We start from the raw sequence: 15524 nt of genomic DNA on the forward strand, positions 1-15524 counted from the left end.
CAAACTCTCTCCAGCCTGGGCTGTCTCTCATAATGTCTTGCTAGTGACCAGCAGCAAACCCCTCTAGGCACTGTGATCACTCAGCACAACAACATGTGGAGCCCCACACACAGCTAGATTGCATGAATGCTCCCAGAGCCACTCCTGAATCTCACAGGGAAAGGCACCTGCTAGATCCTCCCAGCTTCCAGCACTGTACCTCAGGAATATACCGTCTTGCACTGCTCATCTTTGCATATGCAAATTTATTCATTGGTTCACCACTTCACGCATGGAAAGTGGATATAAACCAGCCTTTGCAAACCTAAGCAGTTTTGTCACACACTTCATACAAACTCACTGGTAAAGATAAACAGTAAAACGAATGTATTGACTATTAAAGATAGATTTTAAGTGATATTAAGTGAAAGGCAAAAAGTCAGAGTTAGTTACCAAAATAAAATAAAATATAAGCACGCAGTCTAAACTCTCAACCCTATTAGACTGGGCACATCTAGATTACGCAGTTTTTCTCACTTCACTGGATATTGCAGTCCTTAATATACAGGTTTGTCCCTTAAACCTGGGCCAGCCTCCTCTGTTGGAGTCTTCAGTTTTCTTCTGAGTGTCTTGGTTGCTTGCAGCATAGGTGGCGGAAGAAAAAAGGCCAGTCATGGGTCTGCCGTGTTCTGTTTTATACCCTCAGTCCCATGTGCTTGGGGAGCACAAGTCCAGGGATGTGTGGGGGCATTGCTGAGTCCCTGGCAAGGTTCAGCAATTCCCCTGGTATGGCCTCATGCAGGTTAGGCATCAAATTGTAGCTCGCTTGCTGGACAATGGTTGTTGATGATTGTTTGACATCTCACCCGGGCGTTGGTTACTCTCCTTGCTATTGTCTCTGGGGAGAAAATATCTGCCTGATTCCCCAACTTAAAGCATGTTTTAATGACAACCATACAACACAATCTCATAACTTCATATGCACTAAAGAGATACATATTCAGATAGAACAGTGAATTTCCTCACATGGCATGCTTTATATGCAAGATCATGAATATATAAAAATGAGGAATATGGGGGTTATAGGGTGCTCCCCCAAGGTACAGAATGTCACATCTCCAATTTTGGCTCCCCAATTTGAAACACTTTGATTCTGATTATCAAAAATGCTGAGCACCTCAAAAATGTTGGGCACTAAGACGCTTACCATCAGTGGCTACTTTTGAAATTTTTAGTCTTAAATCCTCAGAGTCTCAGTTTCCTTATGTATAGAATGGGTGCTGACAGGCTTAATTCATTAGTTTGTTTGTAAAACACCTTGAGATCCTGTGATAGAAAGTTTTATAGATGAGCATTATTGTATAACCAGATGATCACCTTTCTATCATTTAATTCTAATGCTGACCAGAAAGTTCTTGAATTCCTAAATTAAGGCTTTAGAGTTGTGACTGTTCTTCTGTCACCAGGATTGCCCTCAAAGAAATAATTCACACATTTATATTTTTATAAATGTTTCTCCTCAGAAGCACTTGTAAATTACTTGTTGGAGCACAACATCCTCTTCTCAGGCTGACTTCATCCCCTAGTTAGTGTGTATTCACCTACTGGGGGTATGAATGATTGTAGAAGTGTTTTACATTTAGTGGGCATGAATACTGACAAATAAACACAAAGGATTAAGCAATAAATCATTTTTACTACAAGATGTACATTCTATTTTTCATGATTAAACAAGGTATCAGTGTAGTTAAGGGTCAAATATTGCAAGAGAATATTATTCTTAGGATAATACTATATTGTAAGATAATGCTTGATCTTTTATTAATATATTTTGTAAGAAAAACATTTTTGTTGCAGAAAAATTATGTGCAAAAGGAATATAGTAGAAGATTTATGTATAAGTTACAGGTAGGTCCATCCTTTTGAGTTATATTGGATCCCAAGCAAGAGTGTGGCCTCAGACTACTGGAGGTAGAGAGGGACTAAGAATCTCTGGTTCCAGCATTGGCAAGGGGTCTGGATTTAGGGTGAGCCATGACTTCCATTGGTGGCTTGGGGGGATTTGAAGCTGGTCTATGACTTGTCAAGTCATCACAGGCTCGCTCGATGGTTGCAGTTGTTATGCCTAAGGGCCATCCTTGATACAGCCTGATAAGTAAAACACAAAGTTTCTAACAAATCAATATAGGTTTCCTGCATAAAAACTAGCCAGACTATGATGAGGAGGAAGGGGTGTGTATTTGATGTTGACTGCTGGGTGTAATTTAGACTGTAGCAATATTTTACATCTATATTGCACTCTTCATTCTGTGGGGTACAAAGAACTTTAAAAAATATGGACTGGATATTGTTATGTGCTGAGACCCTGTACCTCCCATTAAAGGCAATGGAAATGGGACGTTTTCAACAATTCTCATTGCAGAACTCATGGGTCAAATCCTGAAGTCCTTACCCAGACAAAACTTCCACACCATCTTTCATCCCTGAGGTTTCACCCAGCTCAGTTCCCAAGGAAACACCAAAACAAGGGACCAGATTTTCGACAGAGCTGAGCACATCATAGTGAGAGCTGCTGGTTTCTGAACATGTTTGAAAGTCTGGCCCAGAATGCTCCGCCCTTGAAAATCTGGCCCTGAGCTCTTTTGAAATTCTGGCCCCTTCCTTTAAAGTCCTTCCATTTTTATTAGAACTGGATGAAAAATTTACATTGAAAATATTTTTGATTAAAAATTTCTGTGGGATTACATGGAGATGTTCTCATGAACATTTTTGGTTTTGTCCTAATTGGGGGGGGGGGGGTGTTTTTCACTAAAATATCAAAAGGCTAGTTGTCAAAAACTGGAAAATTTTGGAGGTTTGTGTTTTTAATGAAAAACTGAAAAAATTCACAAAAAGTTTCAATGAAAACAAAATAAAACAAAAATATCTGTTTTCCTAATGCAACACACTTCCTGACCAGCTCTAGTTTTTATACATGTAAGCCTGTGGCAGCGTGATAGCTGTGGGGAAGGAGCTCTCAGCTTCCATCTCTTGGTGAGCAGACCTCATTTGCATGTTCATTACCAGCTCTTCCAGTGTTGTTACTGGGAGTTCTTGCAATCCAAAGCTCTTGGTAACTATTACTCTGTGCGAGGAGGTGTCAGGAAATAAATCAGGGGAGACACGGCCGTCCGACCAATAGATGGCTGGCACAAACAGGACAACACGAGAGTGCTTTCACTTAAAACTAAACCTTTACTTAGTCTCAAGCATTTACACACGTCCTCAACAAGATTAGTAAAACACCCCCAACCTTTGATAATTAACATAGCTGAGTGTGGCTTTCGAGTGACACAGCGGCAGCCCGTCTGCCACTGGGGAACACAAGATGCATTCAGAGGGAGAGACCAGTCCTGAAGAGTCCTCCAAACAAGTCCCATTATCTCAAGCTTTTCCCCCTTATTTATACATTAGTAATAGAATGACATGTCCCTTAAAAAAACCTTGTTAAGTAACCATTTCAATGGTCAAGCAAGAAGTTCCTTCTGATTATTGATTAACCAGGTGTGGGTTTTTCCAGCGCCTACAGCCTTGAGACCCCAATAGACATTTCTGGGGCACATCCTGCTCTTCTAAAATGTATCAGCAACTTCAACACAATTCTTATCAGGAAGGACGCGGGGTCAAGCTGCCCTTTCTGTGGCGGCCAAAACTCCCTCCTCTCCTGCCTTGGTCAAACTGAGATTGCTGAATGGCCAATTTGCAGCTCGCTGACTAGGTCGCCTTTAACAATAGGCCATAGTGGTTTCAAGTACTTTACTGGTTTGCCAAAGTCTCCCCGTACAGTGTGACCATTTTGATTAAAATACAATTAAGTATGGGATGTTTGGGTAATGAAATGTTGTCATCCTTATTGTGTGACAAAAACACAACAGAACTGTACATAATATGCCTTGAGCAAAGAGCCATACACCTCTGGGTAATGGAACTGGGACTATTGGGCAGACAAGGAGAGGAAGGGGGCTTTTACCTGATATGGAAGAGTAAATCCCTGGTGGAAAGACTCTGCTCAAGACTCTTCATGCAGTATAACGGCAGAGCTGAGTGAACTCTTGGAGGGACCTAGATCTAGCACCACGAGAGCTATAATCACTATCACTGGCCTAGGAGCCTGGAGACCCACATCTGCCATTGTAATGAGAGGTGAGAGTGGTGAGAAATGACACAGAGGCAGATAGGGAAGATGGCAAGGAGATGGCATTGCAGGCATAGGTGGTGGCAAGGCAAGAGATATAGCATGGTTAGGGGTGGTACAATGAGAGATGTTGCAGAGGTGGCAGCAAGGCATCTGTTCAAGAAGCCAGACAGCACTGCCCCCTCAGGCCTGGAGCTGGACCTCTTCGAGTGCACTCCTAGGCTCTGGGACTTCACTAATACCAAACCCTAAGTGGGGTGCCCCAGAGGGGAAAGGGGAAGGACATGCGGTGTCAAAGGGACATTTGTCCATCAGATGTTCACACCAGCAGGGGGGAAACAGAGGCTAGGGACTACTGCCCAAGATACTGTAGGAGTAGGCGTTTTTCTTAACTATTTGTATAAACACATAGTTGATTTAGCATTGTTGTGTTTTCCCAAATTAATGCTGAGTTCCTTTCTCCCATTAATGAAGTTGTTTTTGTTTTATACACAGACTGAGTGCTTGCAAGAGGGTAAGTATTGCCTGCTAAGTGTGCCCAGGGAAGTTATGTAGTTTTCCTCAGGTTTCTGGGCGGCATCTCAAGCTGGTGGTGTTTGTTAATTTTACAAAGAACCCACTAGATCAGGTATTGGCAGCCTTTGGTATGCAGTCCATCAGTGAAATCCACTGGTGGGCCGGGACGGTTTGTTTACCTGCAGCGTCCACAGGTTCGGCCAATTGTAGCTCCCATTGGTCGCGGTTAACCATTCCAGGCCACTGGGAGCTGCAGGAAGTGGTGTCCAGCAAATCCCTCGGCTTGCACCGCTTCCCGCAGCTCCCATTGTCCTGGAACGGTGAACTGTGGCCAGTGGGAGCTGTGATCAGCTGAATCTGTGGATGCTGCAGGTAAACAAACCATCCTGGCCCACTAGCAGATTTCCCTGACAGAACACATGCCAAAGGTTGCTGATCCCTGCTCTAGATATTTGATCCTGGCTCTTTTGGCTGCTGAGAACATCTGGCAGAAGAGTTACCTACATGTAAAGTACTAACAAAAGATTTAACATAATCACCTTGATGTCCACATTCCTACTCTGAGCAACATGCAATCACAGTGCTGTATTCCCTGTCCGCTCCCTTCTGTTAATAACCCTCAGTCATTCTATCACATCTAACATTTAGTCTGTCACTCTTTGAGGCAGGGCCTGTGTATTTCTTTGTCTTCAGGGAAGCATCTAGCACATACTTAGCTGCTGTGAAATAATTAACAATAAAATCAAACACCAGCTCACAATAAACTAAGTGTTACATATTTTAAATTCAAAGAAATGTTTATTTGACAGATGTGATCAGTAACGAGCTAATGGTGAGAGAGAAATGTACGATTTTCATCTATTTTGAAATGAAATCATGACTTGGGGTATGTCTACACTGCAGTCAGAGTGTGAGTGCAGCGCATGTAGATATACCCGAGCTGGCTTTGCACTAGTTAATGTGAGTACCAATGGCAGTGAAGCCGCTACAGCAGAGACTTCAGCACGAGCTGTAGAAGCCCACCTGGGATGCTGGGTACTTACCCAGGCAGTTAGTCTGCACTGAGGCCTGTGCAGCGGAGGCTTTGCTGCTATTGGTACTAGTGCACTCGCAGAACACAGCTAGCTCAGGTAAGTGTACATATGTCCCAATCACACACACACACCCCTTGCCGAGGAGACATAGCCTAAGGGCCTCGTGCAGGTACCATGGTGAAAAACAGGAACGAGTGTGTTTCTGTTGTCTATATTGAGAAAAACACAACAATATTCCTGTCATAACTATAAAGGGAAGGGAACAGCCCTCCTGTGTACAATACTATAAAATCCCTCATGGCCAGAGACACCAAAATCCTTTTACCTGGAAAGGGTTAAGAAGCTCAGGAAACCTGGCTGACACCTGACCCAAAGGACCAATAAGGGGACAAGATACTTTCAAATCTTGGTAGGGGGAAGGCTTTTGTATGTGCTTTTTGTTTTGGGGGTTGTTCGCTCTTGGGACTAAGAGGGACCAGACATCAATCCATGCTCTCCAAATCTTTCTGAAGAAGTCTCTCATATTTCAAACTTGTAAGTAACAGCCAGGCAAGGCATGTTAGTTTTATTTTTGTTTTCTCAACTTGTAAATGTTCCTTTTTGCTGAGAGGATTTTATCTCTGTCTGCTGTAACTTTGAACCTAAGGCTAGAGGGGGTTCCTCTGGGCTCTATGAATCTGATTACCCTGTAAAGTTATTTTCCATCCTGATTTTACAGAGATGATTTTTACCTTTTCTTTCTTTAATTAAAAGCTTTCTTTTTAAGAACCTGATTGATTTTTTCCTGTTTTAAGATCCAAGGGGATTGGATCTGGACTCACCAGGAATTGGTGGGGGAAAGGAGAGGCGATGGTTAAATTCTCCTTGTGTTAAGATCCAAGGAGTTGGATTGGTGATCACCAGGAACTTGGTGAAGAAGTCTCTCAAGACTATCCAGAAAAGGGAGCTAGTATTTGAGAGTTTTCCAGATAACTCAGAAATCTGGATGGTGGCAGCGGGACCAGATCTAAGCTGGTAGTTAAGCTCAGAGGTGTTCATGCAGGTCCCCACATCTGCACCCTAAAGTTCAGAGTGGAGAAGGAACCTTGACAATTCCTCATTCATAGCCCAATCCTGCAACTCTTAACCATCTGTAGGATCAAGACCTCAGTCACTGCACAGAAGTTCCCTGTATAGAGTAGCTCTGGGAGGGACCTGGGATGCTTGTGTGATGGTAGCAGATGGTAGGAATGGTTAATTTCCCGTGTACCCCTCCATGTAAATTTTGCCTCCCCCAATCAGTCATTAGCATAGACGGGAGTGTTGAATAATGCCTGCTAGCATCCTTTGTGCCAACCATCAGTGCTGGCAGTTCGGCATGGGCACAGGTGGAGCGGGTGGCCTTTATACCATAAAGGACCTTGCCAAACACAGGGTGCAAGCTGAAGGAACACTGCTATACACAAACATGCAGCTCAGCAAAAAATCAGAATGACTGGCATGTGTCACTCACTAGCTGGCCCTAGAACTAACAGTTCTTTGCAACTGATACACGATAGCTGTTACTCCAGCTCTCAGCCCTGATATATCCCATGCTGATCTAGGAATAGGCGCTGGAGTTAGCAGTGCTGGGGGTGCAGCCGCACCCCCTGGCTTGAAGTGGTTTCCATTACATACAGAGTTTACAGTTTGGTTCAATGGCTTTCAGCACCCCCACTATATAAATTGTTCCAGCACCCCTGGATCTAGGCATCCTGGTATAAGCTGAGGGCATGTTGCATATGTCTATTTATGTAGGCAGTATAGAATGGGAGTGGATATGCGCCACAGAATAACTCACTTGGGAGCTGTCCATGTGGGCTGCTCCTAGGGGTATGTGCTGTGCATCCTGCATATACTGGAACAAACTGGGCCCTATGTTTATTTTTGTTAATTCGTTTGATCATTATTGAAATCAGCTTTATATAATTAGAAAGGATCAAAATCACATCATAATTTTAAGAATAAGAGACTGTTGATTTTCTACTAATAGTAGTATCTTATGGTTTTGCACAATCTTTGCATGCACAAGAGAGAACATTTTTGTACTTGAAGTCAATAGTTTCCTTGTTGCAAATAAGAGTACCAGCTTGAGCCTCAGTTTTATCTTCCTGGCAGCAGCAACACTGGCGTTCTTTGTAATCAAAGCTAAAGGGAAGAAAAAAGTTGTTGTTGGTAAATTGTATTGTTTTGAAATGTTAAATACAACTTCAGAGTGCCAAGATTTAACGTAAAATTGTTTTTCACAATATCCCCTGAGAGCCTGACATCTCTAAGCAGATAAAGAAGAGTATTTTGCAAGCAGACTGGTCTGGCAGATTCAATGCTATTCATAAGATACCTGTTTGCTCAAAACTGCTCACTCGAAACAATAGAATCTATCTTTGCTTTTTGTAAGACTCTTCTACCTTCATCAATCAAACCATTTCACAATTTTCAATTGTTCTTGTCTAAATTAACTGTTTACTTGCTTATAGATCAGGAAGAATGATTCTCCATAAAAGAAACAGCAGAACTGATTAATATGCATGAAGTTAGGAGTTTGGTTTTCCATTCAGTATTAATGTGCACATTTACCCAGATTATTCTATATCTTAAATTTGCCATGCAGCATTCCCTCTCCTGCCTGTGATGTGGGAAAGAAACTGCAGGGATAGGCTTGGCTGCAACCCTTTTGCTTGCCTCCCTTCCTTGGTTTTAGCTAATCCCTTCCTAACAACCTCACTGAAAGGATTTAAATAACAAAACCAAACAAAAATAATCACAGAGCTAACAAAGGGCTTGCTGCCATGACACTGTTCACTTGCTTGTATGCTATTTTCATTTCCCCTATGCTTTGTCTCTCTTGTCTCTTTAGACTGTAAGCTCTTCAGGCTAGGGGCTGTCTCTTACTTATGCTGGTACAGCACCTAGCACAATCCAGGGTTGGCCCTGAGATGCAACTGTAAAAAACGTGAAAATTTTGGCTGAAAACTCTCAAACTTGTGAGAGGCTGTCATTTGGAAATCAATCTGGCATGATCTCATATACAAATTGTATTCATTTTCTTTCTGAAATGATTTACTTGTAAATAAAATGCTTTCTTAAATATTGTCTTTATTATACAATGAACACAATAAGGTACTTTTTCTCTATAAGGATGTTACAAGGAGGATGGAGAAAAATTGTTCTCATTAACCTCTGAGGATAGGACAAGAAGCAGTTGGCTTAAATTGTAGCAAGCTTGGTTTAGGTTGGACATTAGCAAAAACTTCCCATCAGGGCGGTTAAGTGTTGGAATAAATTGCTCAGGGAGGTTGTAGAATCTTCATCAGTGGAGGTTTTTAAGATCAGGTTAGACAAACACCTGTCAGGGATGGTCTAGATAATATTTAGTCCTGCCATGAGTGCAGGGGACTGAAGTAGATGACCGCTCAAGGACCTTCCAGTCCTAAGATTCTATTTTGTCAGACCTGAAATCTAACTATTGTAATAATTCATCCTCTGATGCACTGGCAGGAAAAACAAAACCAAAAGACAAATTCTCCTTGGTTATAAGACCTCTCACTCTAGTGTGTTCAAACTCCTTTAGATACTGTTCTGTATTTTGTTTTGAAAGTTGCTGCGATAGATACAGAGAGGTTTTATTTATAGCTTCTAGTGAAGATTTACACCCGAATAAAAAATAACAGAGATAATGGAGCTAGTGAGGAACAAAGGCCCAGATCTTCAGAAGTATTCAGGTGCCTAACTACCATAGATTTCAAAGGGAGATAGGCAGCTAAATACCTTTGAGGATCTGGGCCAAAGCTTCTGCCTCACAGTCACACACTTCCCTGTGCAAGAATGTCTTGTGCAGGGCCGGCTCCAGGCACCAGCGCCGGAAGCAGGTGCTTGGGGCGGCCAATGGAAAGGGGCAACACGTCCGGGTCTTCAGTGGCAATATGGTGGTGGGTCCCTCACTCCCTCCACCGCCAAATTGCCACCAAAGAATGAAGCAGTGCATTAGAGCTGCCCCGGAAGTCCCACCGATCGTGGCTTTGGTTTTTTGTTTTTGTTTTTTGCTTCGCCACTTGGGGTAGCAAAAAAGCTGGAGTCGGCCATGGTCTTGTGAAGGGAAGGATACTCAAAGTCTTGTGAAGGGAAGGATACTCAGAGCCGGCCCTGGTCTTGTGAAGGGAAGGATACTCTTAGCATTTCCTTCTCCTCGTTCCACTATAAGGAGCCTCTCCCACTGCAATGTTCCTCTTTCTAATCCAGCAGCTGTCTCAGGATCCACACAGATTTTGGGACACCAGCAAAGGCCCATTGTCTCTACACTTTCATCCTCTGTTGCTACCTAGTGCTGTTTACTAAGCATTAACACCTCCCAGTTGAATTTCCAGTGGGAAACCACTAGTCTTCAGAAAAGCGGCTGTTCTTAGATTCTAACTTCTTTCACTCCTGGCTTCACTCAGGACCATACTGTACTCATATGACAGCTTCTGCAGGACTGGGCACAGAGGCGACCATGATGCACACTGAAACCAGTTTTCCCTCATCTTTTCCATGATAGTGATTTACAGTGAGTTAGTCTCTTCTTCAGTTGTGGAAGCACAGGAGGAAAATAGGGCACTCGGTCTTTTATAGTACCATTCAAAAAATCAAATAATTTCTTCTTATACAATTGAAAATCTCATACGTTTCCAATAACAAATCAGTTTGGATTTTATTTAAATACAGCCTAGTAACTTACTTTTCTTTTTTTCTGCAATGATCACTGCATTTGGATGCATTAACTGAAGTGCTACAATGTTTGTATGCAAACTGGATGACTGTAGGCACCGGCTTACACATTTTCTCACCTAAAAGAGAGATTACAGTCATAAGTGAAGACTTGTACTAGTTAAGAAAAAAGTGTGCCTATACTGATTGTATTAAATAATAATTTAGAATGTTCTGCAGATAACATTGATGGGCAGAGTATTCCAAAGTGACCAGTAAGTTTTGGATGTCCCATTATTTTAGATTCTCAACTTGAGACAATGGAAAAGGGCTTGATTTTTCACAGAGTGGGTGGCTCAGCACTGTCTAAAAATCAAGCTCCTTTAGAGGTGACTAATGACTAATGTAGCCACCTACAGTCATGAGTTAATTTGAAAATTCCTGTCCAACATTTTTACTTGCAAATAGTGTTTTAATTTAGTTTCAGCAAGAAAACAAATCGGAGGACAAATATTGCCTGGTAAACAGCGGGTTAGGTCATTCCCATTTGAGTTACAAATTGACCACAGAATAATGCCCAATAGGTTTTCAAGCTCAGAAGTTTTTGCTATATTTCTGTATAGCCTTTGATATCCCACACTGCAGCATGAAGAGTGATTATTGAAGTACAGGTGTACATTTACCAATATGTTTTTTAAAAGGCCAATCATACTTCATTGAAAAAAAATCAGCAAACTGTAACAAAAGTTAAAGAACTTCCACCATAAAACAGCAAAGGTTAGTGCTTCCAGTATCTATCTATCTATTTGGAGCAAAATACACTTACAGGTACGGAGACAGCAGCAGTCTTTCATATCACTTTTGTGTTCCTGAAAAATAAAATAAATAAGTTAGTATCTAACTGGAATGTCTTCTCCATAACAGTATCAGCTAATAAGGCATAATACTGATCATACTCTATTAATGTTCTACGTACCAAATTAAACTGTTATGAAAAGAAAATATTTTCATCCATCCTAAATTTACAACCAAGTTCCAGTGTAATCCACCTATTTACAGCTTTTCCATAACTAGGGTGGCCTGAAAAATTGACAGGTTTATTCTGACAATAAGGTGATAATTTGCAAGTTAAGATGAATTCTTCTGTAAAGTTTGAATAAAAGTTATCGTGCTCTTTTGGAATTACAGAAAATTACAAATTACCCTGATTGGAGAAATTTGTCTTATACTTAATTCTTCTTCATGTCCTTCTAGTTTGAAAAACGCTTATTACCATCCTTGGAAGCTTTTCACCAAATGAAATCTCTTTGGAAACTCATGCACAGGCAGTATTTGAAGAAAAAAAATTTTAATTAAGCAAAGGATAGGATGGGTGAGCTAGTGTCTTCACACGGCTCCTCTATATCAGGAACAAGAAAACATGAAACACTGAAAAAACAAGTAAGACAGGCAAAACTTCTTTGATAATTTTAACTTGACTTGCTACTATATATGTACACCAAGGAACGTTACAGTTAAGAAAATCTCCAAATCTCCAAAGTATGGAAATGAACAATTAAGGAAAGGTAGATAAATATTCAAAGATACTCACAATTCAAACAATACAAACTTTTAAATGAATGTACACATATAAATTATGTACAATATTAAAAAAAAACATAACTTTGCCCACGTCAGAGCCACTCTCCATCTATCCAGCAACAAGACATTCTGAAATCACTAGTTACAAATTAAAAATGTAACACACTATGCAGACCTCTTGGCTTCCAGGCTTCTCTGAGGTAAATAATATAATAGCTTTCTTTGAAGCATTGACACTCTGAGGTCTGCAACCTAACGGCTAGATTCTCTGCTGCACCATGTTTCCATTGGGTGCAGCAAGGGGATGTGAGTACAAAGGAGTTGGTTGTGACTCCCTGATTTTGGGGTTAGTTTCATGTCAATCCTGATGAAGATTAAAGTAGCCTAGAGGCTTTTCAAAGCTTCATGGCCCCCCAAAGGGATTGTCTGCAGTCTGGGGCTGTTGGAGTGCAGTGCAACCCCAGCACACCTCTCATTGACTCTACTTTCCCTTTGGAGAACTCCCTTGCCTGGAGAACTGGAAAGATAATCTTCTTTCTTGCCCTTTTGCAACACAAAAGCGCTGCCAAAGGATCCAGTCTCTACGAGGGAATGTGGGCCACTACATTTAGAGTGCAGTGGGTGAAGGAAAACATCTAGTCTGAACCAGGAAGGTGCGGGGTGGCGGAGGATGGTCTTTGAGTCACACTAGAAGAGTGAATAGGGAAGGGAAAAAGGGATTTAAACTCCATGTAGCATGAGGTAGATTTGGCTTTCTGATTCAGTTGAATATTGAATGGGAAATGTTCCTAACCTGAGGAGAATATGGAAAATAATACATGATACTTGTGGTCTCTTGACCATAGTAGGTGGGTGGGCATGGGGAGAGTTGAGTCTCTGGTCGTAAATGGAAGATAAGAAGAAAGATGTTGATGTCTCTTCAAAAGAGTGGGGGGGGGGGCGGGTGGTGAACTAGAGCAGAGGCTCTCAACCTTTTTCTTTCTGAGCGCCCCCAAACATGTTATAAAAACTCCAGGGCCCAGCGGGGAAGAGAGGCAGGTGCTTAGGTCTTTAGCTGTGGGAAAGGAGGGCCAGGGGCTTGAAGCTTATCCATGGGGCCAGAGAGCTTGGGGCTGAGAATGGCTGAACTAGAGGATGGTCTATCAGCCATATGCGGTGGATGAGTGCTGGTTTGTGAGAGTTTAAAGCATATCACAGTAATTGATGGAAAGTCAGTTCCCTTGTTTGTTACTGATGCTGATGAAGCATAATTGGGGCGTAGGCTCTGTGCGGGTCCTCTGCAAAGGGGTTAATTTCACCCTGAATGAATTAGTGTGTGAACATAACTGTTTCATCAAATACTTCATTCAATTAATAGTATTCTAACAGCTTGTTACATACAGCAAAATATTCATTGACTAAAGTACTTGTTGAAAATGGTGATAACTTGTTGAATGGTGTATTTGTCAAACACTGTTCAAGTCAGTTCTAATTGGCAGTACATTTCTTCTTGGCTAGGGCTAGGAAGCAACAACATTTTACAATGTGGAAGAGAACGAATTCCTCTTGGAAACGATACAAGGAAATGTCAGAGATGATTTGTTAGGAAACCTTTGTATTAAGAAGTTAGCTTTCTGCTCCATGCCAAAAGCTTGAGAGCTTGAAGACATACTAGTCCCAGGATCATGAAAAGAAAACATCCCTGTGTTACAGGGCAGGCTTCCTTCACCTTGGTCTGCTTACTGCAAATAATCTTCACATAGAAGTTGTGGCAAGTTCAACACCCAATGCTTTATTTACAGTTCCTTGCAGCTCAAGATGCTTACATTCTTCCTAGGTACATGGTGAGAGCAGGGCATATTCTCACTTCCCTGAGAACCTGGGCTTCTGAAACCCTTCATTCCAACCTACCTCTCTTCCTCTTCCTGTCTCTCTTTTAGCTGTCCTAATTGGTTAATTATTCAGTCCTTAACCCATTATCTCCCTAATTTGCCCCAGGTGGAGATGCTTACCAAGCCTAATGCTACTCACCATCTGTCACAACCTGGTTTACTTTGGATACAGTTTTACCTGTTAACTGACTGTGCATTTGTTACCTGGAATGCCAAAAGGTACCTCAAATATGAGACACATCATATATATTAGAGATTAATTTGGCCTATTGAGTTGACTAGGTAGATTGTGTTGCTGTTTTCCTCTTATACTCACTGCAACATAGCACATAATGGGATAAAAGCAAGACCAGCAGATAGAAGCAATGAAGGTCTGCAATAGGTACGTTATATCCCAGTTTGATGTTACCTGAGTCTCTTTTCCACAGCTCATTGTAGTGCTTATGATGAAGTGAGAAATTCAAATGTCAAAACACGGTGCAGTTAGAAAGAAACCACTGCATTACATAAAATGACTTCAGCATCTCCTTGAGGGACATTTTTTTTTCATGTAGATGTCCTACGAGGTGCTTCAGAATGTTATCTCTGTGTGTCAGAAGAAGGGAGTCTCTAACAAATAGAGGAAGTAACTTCAGCGGGAACAAAGCTATCCATGTATTCACCCGCTTCCCCATGCTTTGCTGCTGTTGAGAAATGCGCCAGACCCATCAACCTCCATTTTCATGGCAGTTCCTCTTCAGTGGCTGGGATCACTGTTCCGCTTTCATGTGCTCACTGTTTCAATTAGCATGTTTTTCTATTTATCTAATACATTTTACAACATTGCATTACTGTACATTACACATTTATTAACATACATTGTTACTCTATGAAGACAAACTATACCATTCTATCTGCTTAAGGTTAAATCCAGGTCTCACTGAAATCAATGGTGAGAATTCCCCTGGATTTTTATGGAACAGCAATTTGGTTCTGTCAGGGTCTCTCTCCCACTTTGAACTTTAGCGTCCAGAAAGTGGGGACCTGCATGTCCCTTCTAAGCTTAATTCCTAGCTTAGATCTTATTGAGCTGCCACCAACCAGAGATTTCAGTGTCTGGTGCACTCCTTGTCCCCCCAAAACCTTCCCTGGGGAGACCAAGAGATACTGTGATTCAAACTCCTTGAATCTTAAAACAGAGAGGGAATTCACCTTCCCCCCCTTCTCTTCCCCTCCCAGACTCTCCCTGAGAGAGAGACACTGATCCCAACTCCTTGGATCCTGACACAGAGAGTAATTAATCTTTTCCTCCCCCTTCTCTCCTTTCCCCCACCAATCCCTGGTGAGTTCAGACCCAGTCCCCTTGGGTTTTACACAAGGACAAAATCAATCAGGTTCTTAAAAAGAAAAGCTTTTAATTAAAGAAAGAAAAAAGTAAAAATTATCTCTGTAAAATCAAGATGGAAAAATGTTGACAAGGTCTCAGCTTTACATAGACTAGAGGGACCCCTTCCCCCCCTAGCCTAAGTACAAGTTACAGCAAAACAGAGGTAAAATATCCTTCCAGCAAAATACACATTTGCAAATCAAGAATACAAATATAAAGACTAATTTGCATTCTATCTAGTACTTACTAGTTAGAACATGAGAGACTGTTTCAGAAAGATTGCAGAAACCTGGTTGCATGTC

The 15524-nt window shown here is 41.6% G+C and overlaps 2 protein-coding genes across 2 annotated transcripts in view; one reads left to right on the plus strand and one right to left on the minus strand.

Moving 5' to 3' along the window:
- The window catches only part of DLD (dihydrolipoamide dehydrogenase), a 235916-nt gene that overhangs the window by 205156 nt on the left and 15236 nt on the right, over positions 1–15524 (plus strand). The gene's annotated exons all lie outside the window — the stretch shown is intronic.
- The window catches only part of LAMB4 (laminin subunit beta 4), a 140098-nt gene that overhangs the window by 98155 nt on the left and 26419 nt on the right, over positions 1–15524 (minus strand).

The sequence above is a fragment of the Gopherus flavomarginatus genome, chromosome 1 (assembly GCF_025201925.1).
Source record: "Gopherus flavomarginatus isolate rGopFla2 chromosome 1, rGopFla2.mat.asm, whole genome shotgun sequence".
Classification (NCBI taxonomy): domain Eukaryota; kingdom Metazoa; phylum Chordata; order Testudines; family Testudinidae; genus Gopherus; species Gopherus flavomarginatus.